Genomic DNA, 13,015 nt, shown 5'->3' on the forward strand with positions numbered 1-13,015 from the left:
GATCTACTCGAGGTGGTTCGTCTATGCCTTCTTCTAGTTCTGGTCCCTCTTCTAGAACCAGAGGTTCCCTTTCTCACAAATCTTCTTCTAGGAGTAAAGAACCTTCTGAACCATTACGCAAACCTTTAGTAGAAGAGATAGTCCCTACAGAATTATCTTTTTACCACGATAGGGAATCTCTTAGAAACCAGACTACCGCTTTAGATCGTGTCGATACTTACCCCACTCAAATTACTGAAGTTTTGACTCCTGTGGTTCGTAAGGACTGTCATTGGAGTAACGATTTTTCCATTATTATCCCTAATCCGAATCAGAGGATAACTTCTTATTTAACTGGGTTTTCTTTTGTTTACAGATACCCTTTTACTTTAGGGTTCAGACCAGCGATTAACCCAGTCATTCTCTAATTTGCCGTTTCTTCAACGTCTGTTTGGGCCAAATTGGTCCAATCGTATAGAGGGATGTTGCTTGTTTAAGGAATTTAGCCACTAAAGCTGAAGTTCCTTTTACTTTCCCCCACTTGATTCATCTTTACTCACCTAGGCTTTTTCGCAATGGTGTTTTTACACTAGTAGCCAGGAGTAAGAGGGTTTTGGTGAGTCCCAAAGATGACAAAGACCGCGGCTGGTATGCCCAATTTGTTGCTACCCCCACTGTTGGTTTAGTGGGTGAGGATAATGTTCCCTTCCCTGAAAAGTGGAATTTTGCACGTAAGTCTTTTAACCTTATTGTACCTTTTTCCTTCAAATTTGCCAACTTCTCTAATTTTGCCTTTGTTGTTTTTTTTAGCAACCATGGGAGTTGTGGGGGATGTTCCCAACTTCTGTGGTTGGGTAGATAAATTGCTGAAGATCGCACTGATGGACGGTAGGTCTTGGAAAACACTTTCTAACCGTTTTGGTTGGAAGGTAAAGACTCATGGTAAGAATTTATATTTTGTGCCTTTCGTGTCTATATTATCTTTTATTGCTCTAATTTCTATCTTTTTTTTCGTCAGGATTTGCTATTCGAGGAGTTACTGCTGAAGCAGTTGCGGCTTCTCGTGTTTCCTCGGGAACCCGTACTCCTTCAGGAACCCGTATCTCTCTAAAAAGAGCGTGGGAAATAGTTTTGGGTTCTTCTTCTGTAAAAAGAAAAGCTGCAGAAGAGGAAGACTCTGAAGAAGTGGGAAATGAGGGCTCCCTAGTGACAAGGCCTCGAGTTAGGAGACGCATCGTACCTAATGACGAAGCTGAAGTGTCGGTTTCTCTTATCGAACCTGTTGAAACTCCAATAGTAATTCCTGACGATGACGTCACTCCCCACGATACTCGTGAGTCTATTGACCAACTTTTCATTAGCGGATTTGGCCGTGAAGATGTAGGACCTGTTTTAGACGAATTACCCTTATCTTCTTTTCCAACTCTCGTGCTTGTGTTTCCTTCCTTACCTGCCCCAGCTATTTCCGTTCCTTCTTCTACTGCTTTCACCTCTTCTCCAGCTCCTCATTTGACTATTCCCCCTCCTATCGTTCATCATACAAAAGCGGGCTCTTCAAGTAGAAGTGTCGCTATGAGGCGGGTGAAGTTCCTACCGAGAGCAGCCTTTTAAGAAAGTCAGGTCAGGCAGATGCATGGTTGGAGCCTTTAATCGACCCAATTGAAAAGGCCAAGTTGGAGAGTCATAGTTCCCTGACTAATGAATGATATCGTACATGCTACTTTGAAGGTGCTTTCCTTCTCTTCCTTTTTTTTGCTTTATAATCTGACTATCTTTGAGGATTCTTACTTCTTTTTCCCTTTTTCAGGCCAACCTTATTGGCACAGAAATGATGAAAAGAATTGCCCCCTTGGAGAAGATAGCACGTGATTCTCATTCGGAAGCAATAAATTGGAAAGAGCAATTTGAGAGTGCACAGATTGATATAGAAAACTTATAAGAGATCAAGAGTACCTTAGAGCAACGAGTGCAGGCTTTAACTTCAGAATTGGTGGTTGCAAAAGCTTCTTTAAGCCAAGCATAAAAAGACAAAGAACGTCTCGAGTCCTCCTTCTCAGAGAAACTATCTAAAACTAGTGAAGAAATCAGAGAGTTAAAAGCTCTTTTGGACCGAAAGGAAGTTTACGTTGGGGAGCTCGTGCAAAACTTAGCTCAAGCACAAGAGAATCTTAGAATCTCTGCTAATAAAGTGTGTATTTTAGAATGCTCCCATGCCACTTTCCAAGTTTCCCACAAATCCGCCTTGGCTGAAAATGAAGAGCTAAAGAATGAGATCGCTGCTTGGGAAAAGGATTATGAGATCCTTGAAGAAAAATCTGTTGTCGAGACAAGTTGGGAATTTTTGAATTCTCGTCATGATACCCTACTTGAAGCTGGTCAAGAAAACTTCAACCTGGAGTTGGAGTTAGCTAAGATCAATGAAACCATTGAAAAGGCTCAATAAACTCAGGACTTCCCTTCTCCCGTGGCTGAAGCTCCCGTGAATGTTGAGGCTGATATGGGTATCCCAATTCTTTTAAGCCCAATCGAATCTGTTGCTACAAGCCAAATTGAAACTGCATCTGTTGATGTAGCTTCCCAAATTGAACCCATTGATGTTGATGCTCCTGCTTCGGTTCCTTAAACTTCTCACTGACCGGTTTTGAACATTCTAGTAACTTTGCTTTTGTTTTGGAAAACTGTAATCAGACCCTTAACTTTATTTGAGGGTTGATTTTGAAGTCGTAAGTCCCCAAGTCTTTTATGGGGCAATCTATATAGATAGTCTCGTAGTTTTATGACTAAGTTTGTCCTTAGTCTTAGATTTTTACATATTAAGAAGTTCTTCGTGTTATTATTATAAACTTCTGTTTCCTTTATTCTTGCCTTAATTTTTAAGGACTTACAGAATAATTTGCATTTTTATTCTTTGAAAATGTTTCTATTATCCTCATGACTAATTAATTTGAACATGAGTTTAATAAAAGAGGGCCCTTTTATATTTCGACACTTAATGAAGTAGACGTCTCAACTTCATAATGGTGTTAACATACGATAAAAGAAATCGGAACACACATGTTTCTTTGAAATAACTGTGACAAGTTGTTATTGGAACTTATAATTCTTTACATGTATTTGAAGTACATCTATAACTTTCTCGTAACTGTTTTTCTTGTAACAGATTTTTACAAAAGAAGAGTAATAGGTACGGGGTTTTTCCTTATAACCCGCTTTAGTATATGTCCTTTACCCTAATACCCTAGCTATAATGAGATTTTTGTTTCTCTTTAGCCTCAGCTCGTGGCTCCATCTCGTAACTTTTACTCTGCACTTAACTCTTTTAGGCTTGATTTTCCCTCAATCTTCTTTGCCTTCTTTATATACATGTCTATGTATATTATGTAGTCCCCCAAGTGTTTGAGTGTTGAAGTATGAAGCCTCGAGCACTTGATAGTTCCTCTCATTTGGTCCTTTTCCTGAAACATCACAAACTTTGTAGGGTCCTTCCCATGTTGGACTTAATTTTCCTGTGTTAGCTGCTTTTGTAGATTGAAAAACCTTTTTAAGCACGAAGTCCCCAATTTTGAAGAACCTGAGGCATGCTTTTCTATTGTAGTATCGTTCTATGACTTGCTTTTGTGCTACCATTCTTATTAGTGCAGCTTCTCTCCTTGCTTCGAGTAAATCTAGGTTGACCCGCATCTCCTCGTCATTAGATTCTTGTGTCGCCTGTGTGAATTGGGTACTCGGTTCTCCTATCTCGACTGGAATCAAAGCTTCAGTTCCATAAACCAATGAAAACGGTGTTTCTCCCGTACTAGTTTTCGCTGTTATACGATATGCCCATAAAACACCAGGTAGTACTTCTGGCCAATTCCCTTTTGACTCTTCTAATCATTTCTTCAAATTGTTGATAATGACTTTATTTGTTGATTCTGCTTGCCCATTACCCACTGGGTGATAAGGCATAGACGTTATTCTTTTAATTTGCCAACTTTGAAGGAATTCCGTGATCTGAGCTCCTATAAATTGAGGGTCATTATCACATACGATCTCCTTCGGTACGCCGAATCGACATATGATATTCCGCCAAATAAAATCTCGGACTTTCTTTTCTTGCACATGTTTGAATGCACCTGCCTCCACCCATTTAGTAAAATAATCAGTGAGAACAAGCAAAAACTTTACCTGTCCTTTTGCTTGTGGTAATGGACCCACGATATCCATTCCTCATTTCATAAATGGCCATGGCTCAATGACCAGGTGTAATAGTTCCGCAGGTTTATGCATATTGTTACCGTACCTTTGGTATTTATCACATTTGGCTACAAAACATTCCGCTTCTTCTTCCATTTTAGGCCAGTAATAACCTGCCCTAATTAAGGTTCTTACTAGTGATCTTCCACCTGCGTGATTCCCGCAATGTCCTTCATGTATTTCTCTCATTACATACTTTGTTTGCGAAGGTCCAAGGCATCTTGCCAAGGGACCACCGAACATTTTACTATATAGATTGCCTTGTTTTAAACAGTACCGAGCAGCCTTTCTTCGTAGCACATAAGCCCTTTTTTTGTCATCAGGGACGGTTCCATACTGCAAAAAAGCAATAATTTCGTTCCTCCAATCCCATGTTAAGTTATTAAAATTTACCTCACTCACATCAGGATCAAGAACTGAATGAAATAAATGTATCACTGAGGCATTTGCATCATTTGCCACGTCGGCTGCAGATTCGAGATTAGCTAGGGCGTCTGCTTCAAGATTTTTGTCCTTGGGTATTTGTCTAACTTTCCAATTTTGAAATTGTTTTATCAATTCCCGTACCTTTTCCAAGTACTGTTGCATCCTTGCTTCCCTGGCTGTATAAGTCCCCAACATCTGATTGACTACGAGTTGTGAATCACTCTTGATTATAATCTGACTTATGCCAAGTTCTCGTGCCAGTTCTAAACCTGCAATCATAGCCTCATATTCTACCTCATTGTTAATTATGGAATGACATTTGATAGCTTGCCGAATGGTTTCACCCGTAGGTGGTACCAATACGACCCCTAAACCTGCTCCTTTTACGTTAGACGAGCCGTCAGTGAATAAAGTCCAAGTCCCTGGGTTAGCTCCATTGAATACCTGCAATTCTTTTTCTGCTTCTAACTGCATTCCCTGGCTAAAATCAGCCACGAAATCAGCTAATACTTGTGATTTTATAGCAGTTCTAGGTTGGTATACAATTTCGTATTCACTTAACTCTATTGCCCACTTAGCTAACCTACCTGATAACTCATGATTATGTAATATGTTACGTAAAGGGAAGGCAGTTACTACAACGATAGGATGACACTGAAAGTAAGATCTTAACTTTCTAGATGCCATGATTAACACAAGTGCAAGTTTTTCTAACTGAGGATACCTCGTCTCCGCACCTAACAAAGATTTACTTACGTAATAGATAGGGAATTGTTTACCTTGTTCTTCTCGGACCAAAACAGCGCTTACCGCCACTTCCGAAACAGCAAGGTAGATGAGTAGTTTTTCCCCAGCCTTTGGTTTTGCCAGCAAAGGTGGATTTGATAAGTACGTTTTCAAATTCCTAAGTTCCTATTGACATTCCTCATTCCATTCAAAATGATCTTGCTTCTTAAGGGCTGAGAAGAATTTGAAACACTTTTCTGACGATCTAGAAATGAATCTTCCCAAGGCTGCAATTCTTCCTGATAATCTTTGAACTTCTTTCTTATTTGAAAGTATGTCAGGAATTTCCTCAATGGCTTTAATCTGTGTAGGATTCACTTCAATACCATGGTTAGAAACAAGAAAACCCAAAAACTTACCTGAAGCAACGCCAAATGCACATTTTTCGGGATTTAGTTTCATATTAAATTTGCGCAAAATCGAAAATGTGTCAGATAAGTGTGATATGTGATCTTTTGAGTACTGAGTTTTAACAAGCATATCATCTATATATACCTCCATGGTCTTTCCTAAATGCTCTTGAAACATTTTGGTAACTAACCTCTGATACGTTGCACCTGCATTCTTTAGGCCAAAGGGCATTACCTTATAACAGTAAGTCCCCCTTTCTGTTATGAATGAAGTTTTTTCTTCATCTCCTCGATCCATTTTAATCTGATTATAACCTGAATATGCATCTAAAAAACTTAACAGCTAGTGACCTGCAGTTGCATCAATCAATTGATCTATATGCGGTAGTGGAAAAGAATCTTTAGGGCAGGCTTTGTTAAGATCTGTGTAATCTACACAAACCCACCACTTACAGTTCTTCTTCGGAACCACAATAGTGTTAGCTAACCAGTTAGGATACTTTACCTCTCGAATGGAACCAATTTTTAGCAATTTTCGGACTTCTTCTTGAATCACCTGATTCTTGAAAGTCCCTTGCTTTCTTTTCTTTTGCTTCATAGGGGGTATGATGGATCTTCATTTAGTTTATGAGTCATCACTTCTGGTGGTATTCCTGTCATGTCAGAGTGGGACCAAACAAAGCAGTTCATGTTAGTTTTCAAAAATTCAATTACCCTACCTTTCATCCCTTGGTCAAGATTGGCTCCTACATAAACTTTTTTATCAGGCCATTGAGCAAATAACACGACAGGCTCTAATTGCTCTATCGTTGTTTTGATATTTTCATTCTCTTCTGGTTCTTGAATGGTATCAGGCCTTGAGTCTACGTCTGTTTGCCCTTGTTCAGTCGAGGCTTATGCTGCGAAGTCGTCAACTGCCTTCTGTGATTGCTATTTACCTTCACTTCTCATGCTTGTATTTGCAACGGAGTTGATAGCCCTGGAAATATGTTGATCTCCACGAATTTGACAGATTCCCCATGGCGATGGAAATGTAATAACTTGATGCAAGGTCGAAGGAACAGCATCCATTTCGTGGATCCAGGGTCTTCCAAGAATCACGTTGTAAGCCATCTCAATGTCTACTACCTGGAACTTTGTATCTTTGACGACCCCTTCAGCAAATGTGGTAAGTATTACCTCCCCTTTCGTGACAATACTGGAATTATCAAATCCAGATAGAGTATGCGCCTTTGGTATTACTCTATCTTCAGCTTGCATCTCATGTAATACTCTTAGCAAAATAATGTTGACGGAACTACCTGGATCAATCAAAACTCGTTTCACATTAGTATCATGTACAATTAAAGAATTTACCAGTGCATCGTTATGAGGGGTTGATACGCCATCTATATCTGCATCATTGAATGTTATATTGTCTTCCTCTAAAACATGCCGCACCCGTTTACCTTGGGTAATTGTTACTTTGGAAGTTTTGTTAGCTGCAGTATATGATATACCATTGACGTTTTCACCCTCACTTATAACGTTAGCAGTTCTTTTGGGAGAAGGTGGTTTTGGAGGCTCCTGCCTGTTCTTCATGTAAGCCTACTTGCCTTTCTCACTGAACAACTCAGTAAGATATCCTTGTTTTAATAAAGGATCAACTTCACTTTGTAAGAATCTGCAATTTGTTGTTTTGTGTCCGTGGTCATTATGAAACTCGCACCAATGGTCAGGATTGCGCTTGTTTGGATTTGATCTCATTTCCTTTGGCCACCGAACCTTATCTCCCATGCTTCTCAAAACAGCCACGAGCTTAGAGGTGCTGACGTTGAAGTTATAACCACCAAATCTTGCTTTTAAATTTCTATCGTCATCTCGTGACTCTCTGTTATTTCACTCGTTCTTGAATTTTGATGAAGAACCTAATTCTCTATTTCTTGATCTATGATCGTACCTTTGACTATCCTGCTTTGACCGTGAGTCTTTTCCCGAAGGTCCCATATAAGGCTCGTACCTGTTTTTATCGGACCTTTTTTCGGTCTCCGCCCGTCTTGAACTTATCTTTTCATCTTTTTGGAATTGCGGAATAGTATCTTCCTCAATCCTCAACTTCGTGCTATACCTGTTATAAACATCATTCCACATTGTAGCTGGGAATTCTCGAAGGCTTTCCTTAAGTCTCCTCGTAGCTTCCGAACTCTTTTCATTCAAACTACTTGTGAAAGCTATCGCTACCCAGTTGTCAGGTACGCGTGGCAATGTCATTCTTTCACGTTGAAATTTGTCCATGAATTCTCTAAGCAGTTCAGAGTCCCCCTGCTTGATTTTAAAAATATCCTCCATTCTTTTCTCTACTTTTTGAGCTCCCGAGTGTGCTTTGATGAAAGAATCTGCAAGCTCAGTAAAAGCATTTATAGAATTTTCGGGTAAAAGAGAATACCATGTTAACGCTCCTTTGGTGAGTGTTTCACCAAATTTTTTACTAAGACTGATTCAATCTCCTGCTTAGTCAAATCATTGCCTTTTACACCCGTTGTGAACGCAGTCACGTGATCTTGTGGGTCTGTTGTTCCATCATACTTTAAAATATCAGGCATTTTGAACTTTTTTGGTATTGGGAGTGGAGCAGCACTTGGCTTCCAAGGTTGTTGCGAATATCTATCCATATCTACCCTTTTGATTATGGGCGGCACCCCGGGTATCTGCTCTATGCGCTCACTTTGCTCCTTGAGCTGTTTCTGCAAGGTTAGTACTAAATTTTGCAAATCAGAATTAATGACATTACCTGGTTCTCTCTCCTGTGACTTACTGGGAGTTCCACCGCTACCTGAATTAACAAGTCCAGAACGAGGGTTTTCCACAGTGTTATTATTTGGAGTAGGTGTGGGTGTTGCAACAGGTAACTGGTTAACAAGTGCCTCAACAACTTTGTTGACTTAGCGACAATTAATTTCTGCAAAGCTTCATCAACAGCTTCAGCATTTTCAAATTGAGCATACTCGTTTATTTGAGACCCATCAGGAGTACCCTCACGAGATTGTCGTGGAGAGTCTTGCGGAGTAGGAACTTGAATGTTAATATTCTGTGGACCTCCCTGACTTTGTTGGTTCTCTTGGTTTCTTGGGGTGTTGTCATTGTTATTCGACATAATTGATGCAACAAGGAAGGTCAAGTGAAAAGAAAATAGATTATTAGATTCCCGGTAACAGAACCAATTTGTTTAACCAAAAAATAGAATTCCAGTCAAAGCTAGAATTTAGAAAAACAAGGGTTACTGATAATCAAAAGAATATGCAAAGGAAAGTAATTTAAAGTAATTAGAATGTAATCAAGAGAAAAACAAGTAAATCAAAATATATTCCGATGGTATCCATTGTCCCTACAATTGATCAGATATCTCCCTTTTATAGGTATCTTAAAGATATGCGTTTTCCCCAAATCATAATAAGGCTATTATGAATAATTAAAGACATTGAATGCTACATTACATAATCATTATAATCAATACAAATTCCTTAACGTATCCAGTATTTATTGTCTGTCAAATTTTGTATCTGCGCTCTTTACTATGGTCAGATCCATTCCTTTTGATTCTTGGATATAAATGACTTAAACAGGTACGGCCACCTGTGTCTTTTCCTTTGTCCTTGCTCGTTTCTATTATTGCTCGTGTCTCTTGATTAATTGTAATTTTTTGACTATTTGATCAGCCCACGTGTCTCGACACGTCATCCTTATATAAATGTAATTTTTCCCAATACAAGCTTGAGGTGGTTGTATTTGGTTTATGCTTGAGGAGCCCGAGGTGTTCCCGTCGTCGTTCGCGGTTCACAGTCCCAGCTCCCATTGCCGTTTCTATTGTACGATCCAGTTCTGCGTCGCCAGAGTTCATTGTAATCAAACTCATATATTGAAAAAAACTACTTAAAGGTCCCCCTCTTCTCTGTTCTTATTTGCATTCTTGTTTATAAGTTGAATGCTTGTTTATTAATGTCTCTGTAAATAATGAATATAGCTATTCTCTGACAATAACTTGTCTTTACATAGTTGTGGTACTTCACGTGTTCTTAAGATTCAAGTGACTAAATCAAAATCATGGACGTTGCATATTATGAAGTTTAAGGTTCTTGTAGGTAGAAGATTCTCACATTTTCTATAAATATAAAATGCTCATGTTTGGCCAACGAATGTACTTACCCAGAAGCAATGATGAAACTCAAGGCCCTGTTTGCATGATCAAATATTGTATCTTTCTTATGCCTTCCCGGATTGAACAAGATAAGTGCCCTTATGTGATTAGTTGTTAAATTAAGGTAGTCTTAAAAGCTCTTAAACCAAAGGTATTAGAATTTCTATTCTTATATGCATATATTATTTTACAGTTCTTCCTATACTTTATAGTAGTATATTTTGAAAATTTAATTTCTTTTGTTAGCGTTCTTCCTTTTTAATTAGTATATCAGTAGGTTATTTCCGACATGGTTTGAGGTTTTCTTTGGTCGTCATATTTAGGAAATATATTTAATCTCATAGATTCTGCTTTTATTTCGTAATTGGCAGTACTATTTCCTTTAGTTTTTGGATCTTTAAATTAGTTACTGAGTTGGATTGAAATTTGTTAGTTTTGACATGCTTAGGCCGTTAATAAATCACAAATATTCGTAGAAAATGCTTCAGGCGCGACTTAATCTATCATCGTGATTGTGTACACGTTCGCGTAACATAAGTACGATTTCCAAAATAAATCAAGGTACGCGTTCATGCGACTTTGGCCAAGCTTTCTTAAATAATTAAGTATTGTGAATTGTGTACATGTACGCGTGACATGATTCTTGACGCGCCAAACAAAGCGAGTACACATACGCGTAACTCGTTTAAAGATAATTACTTAATCACGAATAATCGAGTAATTAAAAGTGGTAAAAGGTAAAATGTACATAGGTTCTAAAATACGTAATTAAAATAATTTAATTAGGTCAGTTATGATCAAAGCGACCATGCTAAAACTACGGAATCCGGGAATGCCTAACACCTTCTCTCGGATTAACAGAATTCCTTATCCGGTCTTCTGGTTTCGCAAATTTTAAAACAGAGTCAAACTTCCTCGATTTGGGATTTAAAATAAATCGGTGACTTGGGACACCATCAATTATTCCAAGTGGCGACTCTGAAATTAAATAAATAATCCAATTTCGATTAGTGTCACTTAAATTGGAAAAACTCTCTATCCCCTGCGGTAAAAAGAAGGTGTGACAACTTTGCATAAAGGGCATTTTTTATAATTTATTTAATTGATTTATTAAACTATTTTCTCCTTAATTTTCTATTTTTAAAACTTGGCCCAAAATTGGTATCAATTTCGGACCAAAAGCCCCAAATCTCTGGCCCAACCTCCCTAAGCCCAATCCAAACGACCCTAATTCCCAACTCAGTCTAAAAAACCGATCCAACTCTTCTCAAATCTCAGTCGTTGATCAGATCAACGGCTCATAACACTTCCCCCGTTCTCTTTATATCCCCTCGCCCAAACCCTAATCTCCATTATCTCTTCAGCAGCCACCCTCAAACACTCCTCCCTCCCCTAGAAACCCTAGTCGCCCTCTCAATCTTCTCCCAATCTGTTTCAATCATGGATCTCTTCCATAATTATTTTGCCTTTTATGTGTTATCTCGGTATTACTTGCAAGACTATGGTATCACTTAGTACTTGCCTAAACTTGGAAAGTATCATCTCTCATATTTGGGTCCGTTCAACTTCAATCGCTAGAATCTGGACAAAATCTCGTCCATATACGTTTATATCATGGCTATATGGATTCGATTGGCCAGGATCTTCGGTTAATTTTCGATTTCTGCCAACTAGGGTTTACTTATTTTTTTTCCTAAATCCGATTTTTATTTATTATGGATGTTAATACTTCCTTATTTATGTTTGATTTTACAACTTTCCTTGTTTACTTGTTCAATTTCTGCTATTATATAAACCCATCCCCATGCCCCTTTAAGACAAACCGAAATCGCTATAATCTCACTAAAATTTGAAGCTTTGTTTTGTGGTTCCTTCATTATCTTGTTCTATGCTTTGTTTTGGCTGGCTGAAAGCCAAGGCCACTGGGATCCTATTATTCAACCTTTTCTTGGTATGAGCATTGCACGGGTTCCTTTGAAGCTCTTGGGTACTTTGACGCATTAAGATTCTGGGTTCTTGTGGAATCTTTGTTCTTTCTTACTGTTCGTTTAACTGGTAAGACACTTGGCTTTGCAATTTCGTTCTCACGTGTCTGTGATTTGCATATATTCTCACTTCTGAAATGCATGACTTAATGTTATTCTGGGCTACCTTTTGTGTGCAACTCTGTTAACTTTACACTCATTTATGTCTCTTTAGCATTTAATTTCACTTAATGCTGCTAGTTCTTAGACATGCTTATGCCTAATTTGAATAATTTTGGACTCTCTTAAGTCTGTTTAGCCAATGTGTTCTGGGCTACTTTTGTGTGTGACCTTGCCAGTTTCACACTTGTTTAAATTTCTTTAGTATTTATTCTTACATAAAAGCTGTCAATTCTGTCATTTGAATGTGCTTCATCCGAATAAATTGGACATTCTTTAGTTAATTAGTCTACGGGTCAATACCTAAATGCATACATTTCCTATTTGACATGGTTTACTTTCCACTCTATTCTGAATCTCTATAATGATAGTGTGGCATATGTAATGTGTTCTAATCAGTGTCAAGACCTATTCTATCAACTATGATCTGCTTCCCTAATAGTGTGTCTCACTGCATATCCCTGTTTTACTTAGTCCTATATCCTTAGTAACTAATTGAAACCTTTAGAATAACCACCTTAGTTTGTGTTTCCATACCATGTTTGACACTTTTCTGCTTTATGATACAAGTTAATATGGTTGTCTTGTGATACTAGGATGCATACTTAGCATAATTTAGACCTTTTAGGTTTTAAACTTGTTTAGTATTATGCACCTATGCATGATAAGCTTTGCAAATTTGTTTCTCCCTTTATTCTTTCAATATGTGACTACCTATATGTTATTTTTCTAAGTGTTGAACCTGCTTCTAAGTCTTGCTGAACCTGCTTCTAAGTCTTGTGACATGTTTGCTTAGTTGCTATGTGTTCTCAACTTTGTTATGTCTACTTTAAGCTATGAGTGTATTTCCTCAACTTTTGTCTTTTTTAACCATTGTCCACTCTCTCTCATTTGTTACCTATGCTATCCTGAACCTACCA

Source organism: Nicotiana sylvestris, chromosome 6, assembly GCF_000393655.2.
Source record: "Nicotiana sylvestris chromosome 6, ASM39365v2, whole genome shotgun sequence".
Lineage (NCBI taxonomy): Eukaryota > Viridiplantae > Streptophyta > Magnoliopsida > Solanales > Solanaceae > Nicotiana > Nicotiana sylvestris.